A 16,180-nucleotide genomic window follows, 5' to 3' on the forward strand; every position below is an offset into this window, starting at 1 on the left:
TTCTCCCTATTCTTCTGTCTCCAGTTTTCTGTAATGACAGTGAAAACTAACAACTCATGATTTCTCTGCAAGCAGCTAGCAGACTAAGTGGGGGGAAATATGCATGATTGCATAAACCCTTCATTTTAGAGAAACAAGCCCCAAATGAGTAATTTATAGCAATGGAAACCAAATGAATAATTTCTTGTTTTCAGGGAACAAATGAAAGACAATCTCATTTCCAAATATGTTTTCTGACTTTTTATCTCAAAATGAAAGGTCAAAAACTGAGTGTACTCTATACATGCAGGAAGCAATACTGCAGTCATATTCTAGAATATGAAGAAAATTATGGAATTTATTTAAATAAGTGTTTTACACTTTTTTTGTGTTCCTTTAACCAAAAGGAAATTGTAGGCATTTTGAGACATTAGTTTACCTTATTTGTATTAATTTATGACTATTGTTTATACTAACATGATTGATATTTGCATTTTTATTTGCTTTTAGTTGCTAGGGATGTTACTCCTTTTTTTGCCATTCATTTTTTAAACTATAGAAAATATTTGTCAGATTTTTTTAAATAAGAACCAGATGTCTGCAAATATATAGCATTTTATTATGAGGTACAAATTTTTATCAATGGCTTAAGTATAAATAACAATTTTATACTTTGGCAAATGATTTTAATATTCTATATTCAGTTGGCTAAATGGAAATGATTTTGTTTAATCACAGGAAAATTTGAAGACAATACTAAATAATGATAGTGCTCACACCAATTATCCTCATTGTACTTTATCGTTTGCTAATAACCATCTCAATCAAGGTGTCTTTCATTGAAACAAATCACTCAATTTTATTTCAGTTACAGTTTATAATGACCTATTGAAGTATCATAATATACTCCCCTAATTAAAAAATGACAGGAACACAATGTGAACTTGGGTGACGTGAAGCAGGGAAAAGGGAGGCAATTTTCTGTGTGATCTACCTAGTTCTTAAGAGGTGCATACTTTGCCCAGGTGTGGCCCCCTGGCACATTGGAAGATTCATTGCCGCATGCTGCATCCTGCCTCAAACACCTTTAAACTCTCTCCAACTTCTTTGACTGGCTCTGCTGCTTTTAATCTACTGAAACGCTAGGGGGAATCAACAGGAGCACTCTACTTGGAAGGGATCCCTGCCCCCATCTCCCACTGTCATTTTGTCCTCCATCTGAACTTGAGTGTACTGGCTATGAACCTGTTTTGATCAGCAGAATTTGAAAATCTGGTCTCTTGTGCAGGGATTTTACGTCAGTATTTGTGCCCAGGATCTAAATGGAGAAGGGGGTCCCGATGCACCGTCTCTCCTCTAACTGTCTTTCATCACAGTGACTGCCTTATTCGATGTGATTCCCGATGCTTAGGGAGTACTGTGAAATCATGCTGATAAGATGGTAAAGAGCAAAATTTATCTCATTTTGGAAGGAAATCCACATAGATTTGTACGTTTAAGAATACATTGCCATTTAGCCATCCTGTATTTTTGAACATGCTGAAAAAAAATAGCTTTTTGGCAAGACAGTGTGTTTAAGAATGAATGAACCCAGTTTGTTTATTTAAATCTTGCCTTGTTCCAGAGAGGATTTAAGGCAGCTGAACAAGACAGGTTAGCATAAGGAGTAATGTTTAATAAATGGTTAGCAATCGGAGATAGGCTGTTTGGAAAAGAATGAGTCAGGCACCCAGAGGATCTGTGTTATCCCAGGGCCTACAGGAGTTCTCAGTAGGATCTCAAGGATGTTGTACTGCCTGAGCAGATCTGTACCCCTAGGTAGATGGAGATGTCAGCAGATAACAAGAGCCACAATGTTTCCCACATGGTATCAGTGCCCTAGAATATATGGCATGTGTTGAGAATCACATCATCCATGAGCTATATATTTATTGTCCAGAGACATCATGTTTTACATGGCTTATACCAGGGTCAGAGCAGACTGGAGGTGGAGATTCCAGTCTCCATCTTATCTCAAAGGGTTTATTCCTCACAGTGATAAATCTGAGCAGCTCTCATATTTAATCTCCAACCTTGAACTCAGCATTTTTGATGGCTTGGCCCCAGGCAATCGTGCCCATATAATTAAAAATTGACTTTTCAGTTTTGAGACAGAGGTAAGAAAATGGATTTGACCTTTTTTTCCCCCAATATTTCTTTGTGTGTGAAATTAGGTTTCACATCCTCAATTCTTCTTTCCTGGTGTCATATTCTTCCTCTCATGTTTTTTCTGGAAGACCAAGCAGTAGAAGCAGGAAGGCAGAATGAGCTTCTCAGTCAAAAGATTCCAAATTCCTTTTTGACCCTTATATCATTCACAGTGGGTCATTTATTCAACTTCTCAGAAATCCCAGTCTTGGTTTCTGTATCAGTCAATGCAGATTATAATGTTCACCCCTGGATAGGATTGTTGCAATCATTAAGTATCCAAAGATTTTTAATGTCCTTCTATAATAATGGGTGTGCAGAAGATACTCAATAGATGTTCATTTCTTTCTCTTTAGGTTCTTTCCCTCAACGAAAATTTGAAGAAAAAAACAAAAGTAAACTCCGAAATTAGGACTACCTAAGTCTTTTTTTGTCCTGATATTCTTGTATTTGACTTTTTAAATAAGTAACAAATTGATTTTTTTTACCTTATCCTAAAACTTTACACTTAAGGCATTTTTGTTCTGGGGCACAATCAGAAGACAGTGAGTGGCAACTGATGATAATTTTATCAAGTTGTATTGTGCACTTTAAGTATTATGAAAAACAACCAAATGGAAAAATTACTCTGCATCTTGAGTACAAAGCCTATGCACTCTGACTGAGAACTGAAATATGCCCTTTGCAAATGCTGTTTCAAAGAAACTAAGTTCAGGCACAGCCGGAGCCTTCCCTCCCACTCTATTCTCGTACCCTGTCACCCCAAAGCTGTTCTACTTTTCCCCAACCTCAAGTCAGGCTCTTTTTGTTCATCTATCCCCTTGAAAGTAGACAGGAAGAACTGTCTTTCTATATTCTGTGATGTGTGTGTGTGTGTGTGTGTGTGTGTGTGTGTGTCTGTCTGTCTGTCTGTCTGTCTCTCTCTTGTTTTTTGTTTTGGCTTAGTTTCATTTTTACTGTTGTCACTCAAAACAAATTACTGAAATCATGGCAAAAAATAAGACCCTGAAAGGACTACACATGACTTAAAAAAATGAAAACCATAAATTTCAAAATAAAAAAGCATAAGTAAAAGGATTTTAAATCTTTGGAAATGCCCCAAAGCCTTCTGAAGAACCAATCAAAAGTATTCATCTACTTGTATTTTGCCATTGGTTAGATAGGATTGACCCAAGCATAAATAATCAAAACAATCAAAAATATTTTTCTTTTACTTGTTAAATTACTATCACTTCAATAGTACTATTGTCTAATATTTTTGTTGCTTATATGCAAAATTTTAGTTGCATTAAAGGTTAAATAAGCTTCAGCACTGAGCTAGGAAACTAGCCAATCTTTCATAATTGTTCAATATAAAACTTTTGTATTATTTCATATCGTTTCAATGTAAAAAGCCTTTTAATTGAAAAAAAAATAACATAAAAATTTAGACCAGAGCCTATTTAAATGTTAGGAACTGCTTACATTGATTAATACCTCAGTGGGAATAAATTAGAATAATCAGAATATGGTGTTGATAACCTAAAGCGTCTTCACTTTCATTAGCATCACAGACCCCCCTTAGAATAGTACTGTCACTAGAAAGTTAATGAATCATATATGTAATTGCGGAAGTAACCATATTTGAAAAAGTGAAAAGAAATAAGATTCATTTTAATAATATATTTTATTTAAACTAACACATCTAAAATATTGCAAACATGCAACCAATATGTTTAAAATTACTACTGAGCTATTTTTACTTTCTTTTTACTTTTTTTGCATCAAGTCTTCAAAATTTGGCATTTTGTTCACATCCCAATTCAGACTTGCAATATCTCAAGTTCTCAAAAGACCATGCATGTAACTAAGGGCTATTGTATTGGGTAGCACGTCTCCAGAATCACAGACCTCTTTTTGATCTTGCTCTTAATCACACTATAAGGTACTCAGAAGTTAAAAGCTAGTCTGAGTTTTGGATCATGTATTTACTTCTCTACATAGGTTTAAGAGGAAAAGGACACACTAAGTAGCCAAATGCCAAAATATGATTTTGACCGATGGCTAGAAAAACTATACCCATTCATCCTTTCTAAAATAATGGGAGATGATATTGCCAGTTAGGGCATCTAATTCAATGCATCATGGGTGTGTGGTTCTGGAAATCATAACCATTCCTCTGCAGTGCATCACAATGATAAAGATATACTGAAATCTGCAAGATGTGGAAATATTAAAAGAAATAGTATGAGAATCTTAGAATTTTATAGCTTGAAATGTCCCTTGAGGAGAACGTCTCCAGCCCTCTTATTTTACAGTTGAAGAAACTGAGGACTAGAGAAGTTAAATTTGCCAAGGGCCACAGAACTTATTAGGAACACAGAAAAAGGAAAAAAAAAAAAACAGAAAGTCGATATCTTGGTTCCAAGTTCAGACTTATTTTATAAATAATGAGAAGTTGTTTAGTTATTGCTTGACTACTTTAAATTATTACCCAATTCATATTTCTAGTTCATATTATTTCAGTGGGAGAATATTTCTCCATTTATGTTTAGAAGCCTTTAAAAATAAAATTCAGCTTATTAGAAAATATATAAAGATGTGAAGTGGTATAAAGAGCCATTCTAGAAGTATACAGAAATACACATTTGCAAATGAATGGTTAATAAAACCAACTTATAAAAGCAAGGTGAATTTAGGCTTTGTTCTGATTACAACAAAATATGGGACTTGCAAGGGTTGCTTCCCTTTATCCTCATGGGCAGTTTAAAGGTGGTGCATGTGATGAAAAGTGAAGACTCTGACAAGGCAAAAGCACAGTATTCATTTTAAAGCCCGCTTGCACAAAGGTTATATATTAGAAGAGTCACAGAGGAATCCACAGCTCTTTGGAGCTGGATGAAACATGCTCTCCAGCTTTCGCTTTATCAGGAGATGGTCTGGCTCCTCTCTAGTCCAGAGGAAAAAGCACATGATTTTAACACAGACAATTCTTCAAATGGTCTTTTAGATAGATGAACAGGATTTCACTCTCTCCCTTTTTATTCATATCAATTCATTACCTATGAATTTTTCTGCAAAGTGGAGAATGAATTAGACCAGCAGGTCTCAAAGTATGGACAGATGAACCCTCAATCCTCCAAGACAATCTGGGGTAAAAAGAAAGTCCCTGGACTTAGAAGTCTGTGAGATTCTGTACTCTGTATCACTGTCATGAGGCCTACCACACACTTTAGCATATTAAAGATTTTGAGAAGAACTGTAGTAAAGAAAAAACTATTTCCCTTTGTTGAATAGTGATTCACCCAAGTTATATGACCTTAGCAAATTTTATTTTCCTCTGTAGCATCTGTAAATATCCCTGTGGACACACTTTGGGAAATGCCAGCTTATGTGTTCTTAGATTTGGGGTGAAGAGGAAGCAGCTGCACCCCATCAGAAGTGATGATTCATGTAGGGTACTGAGGGAGTAGGGCCACCAACACTAGTACTCTGAAGCACCTTGACATTCATTGAAAGACAAGGTGTTGTGGGCAACAGATCATTCAGGTCAGTCTTGGAGCAGAAAATATGATGCTATATACTTAACACCACTGCCTTACACCCCATGAGCAGCAGCTCCGTGAAGAATCCCCCACCTTTACCCCTTTATGAAAACCTCACTCTTCTCAGAAAGCCACCAGCTGCCAGGAAAACATAGCAATTTTTATTTATTAATATGAATTCATTTTCTCCACAATTAGAAAACATAGTGCCAGGATTCACTCCAACTATTCTCCACGCTTATCTGGAAACAGAGTGAAGAGTAGAAAAAAGGGGTGGGTAACAATATTGTCACTCTAAGTTTTGTGGATCAGAGTTGAACAGTATGACACGCTTTTATTTTTTTCCAATTGCTTCATTTTTTCATACTCTCTTGAACTTCTTTTTCCCACCCTATAAATGACATCCTGAATGACATTCCTCAACTTTGTGGTTGCTCTGCTATTTTCTGGCCCAGTCTAGTCCTATTCAACTGGAAGTTCCAATATCACATCCAATTTAAAACTCTTTCACTTCCTTGGCCTCAGCCAGACTGGATTGCAGACAAGTTACTCCCCGTCTCCTTCCTCTGACAGTCTTCTGGTTCTAACCCCTCAGCACCAGGTGCAGAAAGGAGAGAGAGAAAGAAAGCTTGTCTTATTGGTTATGATATCCCTTGACCCACCTTCACTGGCCATCAGTGCTGTCTCACATGGGAAACAAGTGTGAGTTTACAGGCATCCAACAGAGCCACACATCTGCACAGGTTCCAAGGTGAGAGATCCACTCTAATCAGCCTCTTCCAACCCTGTGTTTGCATCTCCTTGTGATCTCTAGCTGTTTGGATCCCCTCATCCACAGTGCATCTCTCTTGGATGGAAAACAGATGAGACCATGCTCTCTTCTGAATTCCACTGATGGATGAGGGAATTCTCTCTTGAATTGGTTTGCAATCAATTGAAGTAATGCCAGCTGCTATAACAGGAAAACCTGAAAATTAAAGTGACTTAACCCAGCAAAAGTTCATTTTCTTTTAAGTACAACTCAAAGAAGGTGTCATTAGTCAGATGATGATGACCTTCAGAAACCCCAGACTCCTTCCATCTTATGTTTTGTCCTGCTTGTAGATCCCTGGGGTTATTTGCAGTCAGCCCCTGAACAAAGAGATTACAGAAGGATTACATGAGAGGTTTTTAGACAATGGACCTGGAAGTTGCATATAGTACTTTCCTAACAACCCATTGACAGACATGTGTCATATGGTCACACCTAGCTGCAAAGCAGATTGGGAATTACAGTCTGTCTATGTGCCCAGGAGGAAAAAGGAAACGTGTTTAGGTGACCATATTGCAGTCTCTTCTGTAGAGTTCTTGACTCCTCCATGACCTTTTACCACCTTAAGTAGCAATACTTGGTGTCATCTGAGAAGATTCCTGATTCTTGGGCTCTATCAATCATTCCACAATACAGTGGCATCTTTTTTCTCCAGTGGCCTAGTGGCATGCAGATCCTAATAACCATATGGCAATCACAACATTCAATTAAATGGGCCTGTCATGAGGTCCCTAGTGGAAGCAGTTTTCCTCTGCATTATAAAATCTTGAATCCAGCAAAGCCCAAATCTGTGGGTTTGAGTGATAGTTTTTTGTTTGTTTTAAATATTTTGTTTTAGTTGTTAAGGAACCTTTATTTTATTCATTTATTTATATGTAAAACTGAGAATCGAACCCAGTGCCTCACACATGTGAGGCAAGTGCTCTACCACTGAACCACAGCCTCAGCCCTGTGATAAAGTTTTTACAGATGAGATTTAGATGTTAATAATAAGAGCTGTCATTCTACCCCATTAATTCTGTTTGCAGAGAAACTGCACCCTCAGTACTGACTACATCAGAGCATCCTGTAGGAGAGTCATCCAACTTCCCAATGTTGTCTCTCAACCGTTGATATAACTGAGTTCTCAATAGGCCAATCCACTCTTTTATAAAACTAGTTGCTTCAGGTCAATGGGGTACATGGTAGAAGTCAGAAATCCCCCATGAACTTCTACCCACTGCTTTGCTTTTCCTTCCCCTTTTTTAGGAGCAATGTTAAGGACTCACTTTATCAAAAAAAAAAAAAAAAAAACTTGCTATCTAAGTCCATGGATGGTTGTAGTTGTAGTGGCAGAATCATGGTACTTGGGGAAGGCAAATCCATATCCAGGGTTGTGTCTATTCCAGGAGGGAAGGGATCTGATGGCACTGACCTGGAACCAAGTTGCTGCCTGGTCTTCCCCATAGAAGAAGAGTCTCTTTGCATTTAGAGGACAGCATATACTACATTTGGACACAATACTCCAATTCATTCTCTGCTTAAGCTGTAACTCTTTTAAGAGTTCCCTGGCAATTGAAGACTCCCTGATCTTAATCAGTTTTTAGGATGACTCAGTCTACAACTCCACCCAGAAAATAACCACAACGTGTGTTTCCAGACCAATGGACTGATACAATAAGCCTGCTAAGGGTTGGACTTCACTCAAAATTCCATTTTTCATTTGACTTCCATAAATCTCCATTCTATCCAATGTATCACAGTGGTATCTGGGTCCCTGGATTATCCTCAGCTCAAAGCCACTGTCCATAGCCCTACCCCAAATCAATTACTTATTATATAGTTATAATAAATAACCCAGGAACCAGATCTCTACATTAGTTCCCTAACCTTTAGAATGTGAGCATTATAATAGAAAGACCAAACGGAAGTCAATGGTGGTCCCTCTTTAATAAACAACAATACCACCAGTCGAGTCTTGAGATATGCCACCATTAAAAACATGAAGAATGCAAGAGGTCTCCTCTTTCTCATCACAGTAACGCTGATAAATAGCCACTGTTCCTTGGGGGAAGGCCAGATTCTGCCATCAAAGATACTAAACCTCCTCTTTGTTCAAGAGTACTAGGTCCTGGAACTATCCTGAGTCTTGGAATTTGCTTAGTGGTTTGGAGTCTCTATGGGATGACTGCATTCCAAATCTGGAGGTTTTCAGCTCTACAGATGAAGGATCTTAGTAGACTATCTTAATTCTAGGGTCTCCATGCTCCATTACCCACTGCCAAAGGTTTCTGGGGGTCATCCCTCTCTGATCACTACTCTGCCTGGGGTACAGCTGGATACCACACCCACGTCTTGAGGTCACATGCTGCACCTTGCCTTTGCTACCCTGCTGCATATAATCACTATGACAACTAGGAAACCCATTCCAGTAGCAGCATCTCCATATTCATCATTAGCCTATAAAGAATAACTATTCAGCACTTTACAAGGATGCTGGTGTATTTTCTCAATATATTAAAGGGAGTATTCTCTGGGGCAACTGGAGACAAGAAGGCTAACTAGTGGAGATAAATGACCAGTCACGAAATATAAGTATACTTCAGCTTCCTATCCTGCTAGGTCCCTAGATTTCTTCCACTGTATTATACCAATGAATCTCTGACCTTTCAACTAAATTTAACATGGGCCTCTGTTGAAGCCAGTTTTGAGTCAACTAACAAAGCCAGTGGAACCAAGAATATCTTGTGAGTGTCCATGTGCCCAGGCTAAAATTGTGCTACTCTCTACCTGGTATAACATTCTTAGAATCCATTCCCATACCTATTTCTGAAAATCTGGCAATTCTTTTGTTGAAAAAGACTTCTTCTCCTAGGTCTGACTTTGTAATTGACCCCATGGAATCTGCTGAAATCTGCTGGATACAGAGTAAGGAGCTATGAGGGTTGGTTAAATGAGGACATGAGGAGAATCAGTAACCCCTGCAAGGGTACTGTCCTGATTGGGGTCACTAGGCCATTGCCAAGCCAGACTGCATCAGTTTCAATAGACAAAGGAGGAGGGCCTGCCTTTTCTAGCAAAGGAGACCCAGGGAGCTAACGGGCTTTCAAGTATTCAGGTCACCTGAATCTTCCGCGTCTCAAAGATTTTAGTGAAAATAACTTGCAGTTTCTACTTGCAACCTCCCTCTCCCTAGGACTCACACCTGAGTCCCTGGGGAACAGATTCAAGTGGCAGCATCACGCTGTGCTCAGAACTGTTCTTCCCCATGTGATGGCTGAGGTTTCACTCCTTGTTCAAGCTTGCCCACTTGACACTTCTCCCCTGAGAACCATTGTCTCCTGGGAAGCATCATAGTACCTGTCTCATGCTCAGAGACTCTGGGCAGGCCAACCCCAAGAGTCTGCCAGACACATCTAAACCCGTTGGATTCCAGAGGTAAACACAGTTCATGCTCAAACAGGGAGTCCTGCTACACATATCTTTCAAGCAAACCTGCATTTTACCCACTGTCTGTTCAACAGAGTCAAAGATATCACGGAAATATTTGCTTCCAATCTCTCTTACAGATTGGGCACCAAACCTATAAATATTACTGTTAAAGGAAAAGCTCACGATGTGAGTTTGATACAGTTTTAAAGCTCATTTCTTTTTATGACAATTTCACACCGATTTTGTGCAGACTTGGTTTTATGGTCAAATCAAACTCTTAAGTGCTAGGTTACCTGCCCAGGGAAGTTAAACACGTTGCAATGACTTACTTTTGGTGTCATGTTTATGGGTTTTTTAGTTTTATTTATTATGGGGAGTTTGCTTATTTTTCCTAACTGAATTAAGCCAGATTTGTATATAGCAGGGATGAAGACTTTTCCTAACTCAGCTGAAACTGAGTTACCAAAATAATGAGGAAAGTGGTCTATAATCTGAAGTACAAGAGAAAGGGTTGATACAATATTTAGGTAACAGTGTTAGGGCTGTGCTGTCTCACTGGGATCAGCCAGAGTTTATTAGGAAATACATGTGTGTTTCCCAGGGACCAGACATGGACAGGATAGGCCTGGGGTCATCTTGGGCTCCATACAACAGGGCTGCCTAGAGGAACAATGCAGCCCCACAGAGTCTAGAAGTGCCTGGGTGGTATGGAAGATGTCCTTGGAGACCAGTCTGAATAGAACCATATTTGCCTAGGGCAGAGGTCTGTAGTAGTAGAAGAGAAGTCAGAGTTAGGGGGCCTCTGAGGACTTCATCAGAGTGCCTCCCAGACAGGAAAGGCCTGTTCTGATCATATGCCTGACTCTGAACAAGCATCTGTTTGAATGGTTTTCCAAGTCCAGAAGCATAAAGAAGTACCCATACCTCGCCATTCCTCCCAATAACAACTTTACCACTTACCTGGCACAGAACTCAGAGCTAATGGATTGGAGCTAGGAGCTGGGAGAGAAGGTTGAACCACACTCCTTTCCCAGTGTGGACCCTAGCAGAAAGCAAGATGCAGCTGAGAAGGAGAGTCACAACTAAATGTGGAGGTTTGATCACAGCAAGTACATGACACAGTCTCATTACCAAATTGAGATGGTAACCTGTCTACCAACTGAGAAAGGGCCACTTGGGGGCCCCAGGAAAAATAAATATTGCTTCCACTGAATAAAATTTCAACAGACAATGGGAGATATTTTAGCATTTTGATTTCAATTCTTTTCTCTGTTAAAATTATAAATAGACCATCACCAGTTGTCCTTGTTCTTCCTCTTTCCTTCTCCCTCTCCATCTCCTTCTCCTCTCCCATCCACTGGACTTAGTCCAAGATGAAACATTACCAATTTCATCCTACCTCTGCAATTTTCTCCACCTGCATGTTTTAGCTTATGGAGACCGAAAGACTGCTGGCTAGCAAGGGAAGCAGAGGGGTTTTTACTTTTAAGTCAAATAGTTGTTTAACCTGCCAGGATGGCAGAAAGTTGAGAGTCAATACAAACCATAGCTGTTCTTTATCATGGACTTTTATTTATAAGAAATGTCACCTAAACTAATCAAAGAACCCAATTGTCTATATCTCCCGCCACCCAGAGGATTTTTCTAACTTCTTTCTTTCTTAGTCTGTAAAGCTATCCACAAATTTCCTAAAATTCCTAGGACCTCTGCTGAGCATACACCATAATCTCCAGAGCAACTTTCCTGACCTATCTCAATGTTTCCCTGATGGACTCCCAAGTAAGGATGTGCACAGAACAACATAGAGTAGCCCGTGCCTTACCACTGAATATTGAGTAAAGAATGGAAATTCATTCTCCCCTTCTCTATCCCCATCCCATCACACTCCATTCCTCAGCCAAATGAGTTAATAATGTAAATAACAATGGTGATGATAATCTATATATAAAAACCTACCTTGACTGTGTTTCAATTTGGGATGAGGCAGGTCATGAGAGGGAAAGAGCCCCCCTATCATCTACTCATGGCACTAGAAAGCAGTTTATGAAGGCTGTCTGTGCTTTCTCCCACATGTCCCAAAAGGGCCATTCTTCAGCCCAGCATTATGCCAGAGACACCAGAATATCACATTACAAGAAAATCTGAGAGGCAAAAAATGATATTGTTAATAAAATAATTTAATTCTCTCATTGAGGAGAATGCAAAATATGCATAAGTGTTTAAGATAAAGACTTTTAATTTCCCATTTGGACTTCTGCCCTCAGCCCTCCCTGGTATCTTCAAAATTTTGAAGGCAGAACTTTAAAAAGTTAAATGACATGTTCAAAGTTACACAAGTAAAATTTTCAACCCATTTCTCCTTGACACAAAGTCCATTCTCTTGGCGATACTATTCCACCTACTTCTATCAGGTAGCTTGTTGGTTTGCTCCCTTCTCACTGACTGGGGAGGGTGCCTTGGCCAGGCAGACAGCCAAGGATACAGTGGCAGATGTCTTGGTGTCCCACAGGACAATTGCAACTACAATCCCTCATCAAACAGATAAAGTGCCAAAGTCATTTCTTTTTAGTCATAAGCAGTAGGAAACCCCGTGCATGCAGACAGCAATCTGTTGAGCTATAAAAAGTGGCAATTCACTCTATTTTTTAAAAAACTTTTCATTTTACTCTAAAGTAAAACAAATATTTTCCAGTTGGCGGAAGCATTTGAATACAAAATATTTCAAAGCACTTGTGTTATCAAATTTATTACTAAAGTTTTAAGATGACCCCTATCTTGTTCTTAGCAGTTTTTCAGGTTTTATATGGAGTGTGGCTAACTCTAATTGCATTAGCAAAATAAAGAATCCCTGAAAATTACTCCACAGCCCAAACACATACAACCACAAAGAGCTCAACAACAAAGAGCTTTGAGGTTATTTATTTGCTAAAATCTTATCCTAGAGATTTATTCCATATGGTTCAATGTAATTTGGTTTTAAAAACTAAAAGCCTATCATATAAACTCAGGTGCCTAGCCAACATAAGGAAATAGTTTTAAAGGCTTTTATTAAATATGTGTGTTATATATTTCTTCTTTTAAGCAATTACACTGTTCACTGTGGCCAAGAAAGCTTTCTTCCTAATGATATTAAAACAAGAAAAAAGATTCATTGGCATGAATACGATATTTAACTGTTCAAATTAAAAGCAGACCTCAAAGCAGTATTTCAAAGCAAGTATTTGAAATAACTTTTCTGTGAACTAAAGCTGGTAATGACTTAGCAGGGAAAAAAACACCTCTCTGTCCTTTTTTCCACTCATTTCCAACTATTCTGGGCCAAGGTATTTCCTGCTAATCATACATATTTTATTTTCAACCAACTTACTAGGCCCCTTAATTTTAAAAAGAATTCCATAGTAAAATACTTATTCAACATGATGAAAGTTCTCATGCTTGTGCAATTGCTATTTCATGACAGCCTTCCCTTTATATAGCTCTTTTCATCTCTTTACTTTAAGGACTTGTTTTAGACTATAATTATTCTTGCGACTGCAGGTTAACACCACCATTAAATCTTGTATAGGTGGATGATAAATTGGAGGCTAACAAATCGTACTGATCTCTTCCTCAGAATTCTTCTGGTTTGAACTCAACCACCATAAAGCAACATGAAGGAATGTCTACATTCCAGAAATCTCCCACAATCAAATCGTAACACACACACATCTTAAATTATACTGCCAGAATGTCTAGATATTATGAAGAATTGTGGGTTGTCCCTCGGAAGTAGCTTCCTCTGGTTCCATGGCAGGTGTTCTAGGGGAAATTTCTAAGTGAGGTATGTCACACTTTACAAATTTTGGTGGCTTGAACTACTTCTAAAAGATCTTAGTCCCTCCCACAGCCCCTCAATGGGAATTGGTGTTTCCTTAAAAACTGGAAAGTGGTTTTTTACTAAAATTCCTTTTCAACACAGAAATGATAATTAAATGAGATTATGCCTGTGTAAGTTAGATTTTACCATTCCTCAACCTGTATATCTATCATATAGCTCAGAACATCATGCTATAAGTGATAAATGCATATTATTTTATCTGTCAGTTTAAATAGATATGTTTGTGGGGAGGGAAGTCCAGGTGAACCAGACCACTCAAAGTAAAAGGAGGATTTTTTTCTTCCCTTCAAAGTAAAAGGAAGATGTCCCATGTTCTGCCTGTTGATTTGTGTCAGCTGCTATAGCTATGCTACCCTCTGTAGCTGTGTTAGATTGGTTGTCCTCCGCCCAGAATGCAGCACCATTTGGTATCATCCATGGTTTGAAAGTGAGAACCCTCCACTGACATCACCCAATCGACTGGATGATGAAATGAAGACTTGGAGAAGTTGGAAGGAGTGTGCGAAGTAGACGTGTAATGAGGGGCTCCCTGGCTTTTCAGCAGTGTGGCCATCTGTGATAATGAAGAAACAAGAGTACATGGACATAACGGAGACCAAAAGGCTTCCATATATCAAAACTAGGGATCTCAGAATCAAAACATATTTGGAAGAAGATTATGAAAAAGGCCAAACTCTTGGTAGCAACTGTACTTCTACTTACTGTTCAACTTTCTCTGACTTCCTCTGAATACTTCAGTGTCTTAAATAATTGATACAGGGCTAACCTGGAAGGATACCTAAGAGATGGGTGGGTCCTGCTGGAACCTGAGAGTCCCATACTTCCCAGAGCTGCCTGCTTGGCTAGCAGTCTCTGTGGAATCCAGGTGACTCCTCCTGCAGTGGACTTGAGTAGCATTTCAAGTGGCTCTGAACTAATAGAATCCCAACAAAGGAGGACTGTTTTGAACTTGAGTCAAAGCCCTGCCTTGTTTGAGCAGAACCCATACTTTGGTATAACCACCAGAGAATGACTGGCCACAGAAATTGGCATCCTCGAACACAGGTTTGGTTTCAAAACCAGAGATCACGACTCCTCAGGCAGAGTCATTTGTGTTCTGGATGCTCCTCAGGAGAACACCAACATCTCAGTCTTGAACTCTAGAATGTTTACCCCAAAAGACAGATAAGAGTAGATGTCCTTCACTTGATTACAAACCAATATCCTCACTCAAGTCTTTGAAAAGAATCAATTATCTGAAATTACTACCAGGGAAGAAATGTCTAAATGTCTAATTCCAGAATCCAGAATTCAGATGTGGTTTCAGAAAAGAAGTGCCTGGTACCCAGGCTGAAGTGGAGGTGGAACTGTGAATTCCTTGGCATGAAGCTCAAGCCAGAGACCTCACATGATTGTGTGGCCAAAGCAAAGTAACCACTTGTGTACTGTTCCAAGCAGCTCCCTTCACCCCCCTCCAATTCTTTCTGCAGCAACCAGTCATTTTTACCAGCTCTTCCTCCACACTTCACATCCTTGGTTCTTGGTACCCCTCTGAGGTCTTCATCAGCCAAGCACCATAAACCAGGATGCTCCAACTGTCCTAGGTTGTACCAGAGAGAACCCTCACCTTCCTCGGACACTTAGGAGTCACATGTCAACAGCACCAATGCTGGAAGTGAGGCTTTCATATACTCAGGCTCCTTCCAGCCCCCACACTGAGGATTATGCCAGGAGATGAGCACAGCGAGCACGCTTGCCTGGCAGTTTTGCCTTTAAAGGACTCTACTCAACCTCAAGGTGGTTATTCCAAGCAACAGTTGCACCTTGTGGGATGGTAAGCAGAGGTAGGTTGCATAGTGGGCTGATCCTATGAGCAGCTGAAGAAGGGCGCTTACATCAGCAGCCTGCACACACCCAGCACACCTGTGGCAGCAGCGGGCACCATCAATGGAAGAGTCATCTCAGCCACTTGAGGGGGGCACCAGCCCCCTGAAGAAACCTCAAGCCATTGAGGTCAACTACAGATTCACAAAAAGGCACAAGGAGGAAGACCACAGGACCCACAGGCAGGGACCCTCACCACCCAAACCAGCAGAGTTTCGAGCTCTGCTGGTCACGCTCTCCAAGGCACCAGCACTGGGAGGTGCAGCCCCATCTAGGCCTCCCTTCCTTGGATACAGAAGCAGAGCAAAACACAGGAGGACGAATAGAAAACACATTGCATTCAGGACCCAGACTAAGGCAAGAAGTAGCAGCAACCATTTGGAAATCCAAAGAGAGTGTTTTGACACAGTCCTGTGGCAGCACAGAATTTCTGTCCTCACTTCATGGCCTAAGTGAAGTCCAAACTCCATCCTGCCCCTGGAGGCACCATAGACATCAGGCCATGTACAACTTCACTGACTTCTGAAG

General features: G+C 39.7%; 1 protein-coding gene across 3 annotated transcripts in view; it reads left to right on the forward strand.

The window, feature by feature from the left end:
* The window catches only part of Cdh6 (cadherin 6), a 127,494-nt gene that overhangs the window by 44,986 nt on the left and 66,328 nt on the right, over positions 1 to 16,180 (forward strand). The window contains exon 1 of one of the 3 annotated variants that reach the window (XM_047556381.1): positions 13,703 to 13,732. The exons of the other annotated variants lie outside the window; for them this stretch is intronic. The gene's annotated coding sequence lies outside the window, so the exon portion shown is untranslated. Of the gene's footprint in view, positions 1 to 13,702; positions 13,733 to 16,180 lie in introns of those variants that run through there. 3 annotated transcript variants of the gene reach the window in all.

This window comes from Sciurus carolinensis, chromosome 6 (assembly GCF_902686445.1).
Source record: "Sciurus carolinensis chromosome 6, mSciCar1.2, whole genome shotgun sequence".
Classification (NCBI taxonomy): domain Eukaryota; kingdom Metazoa; phylum Chordata; class Mammalia; order Rodentia; family Sciuridae; genus Sciurus; species Sciurus carolinensis.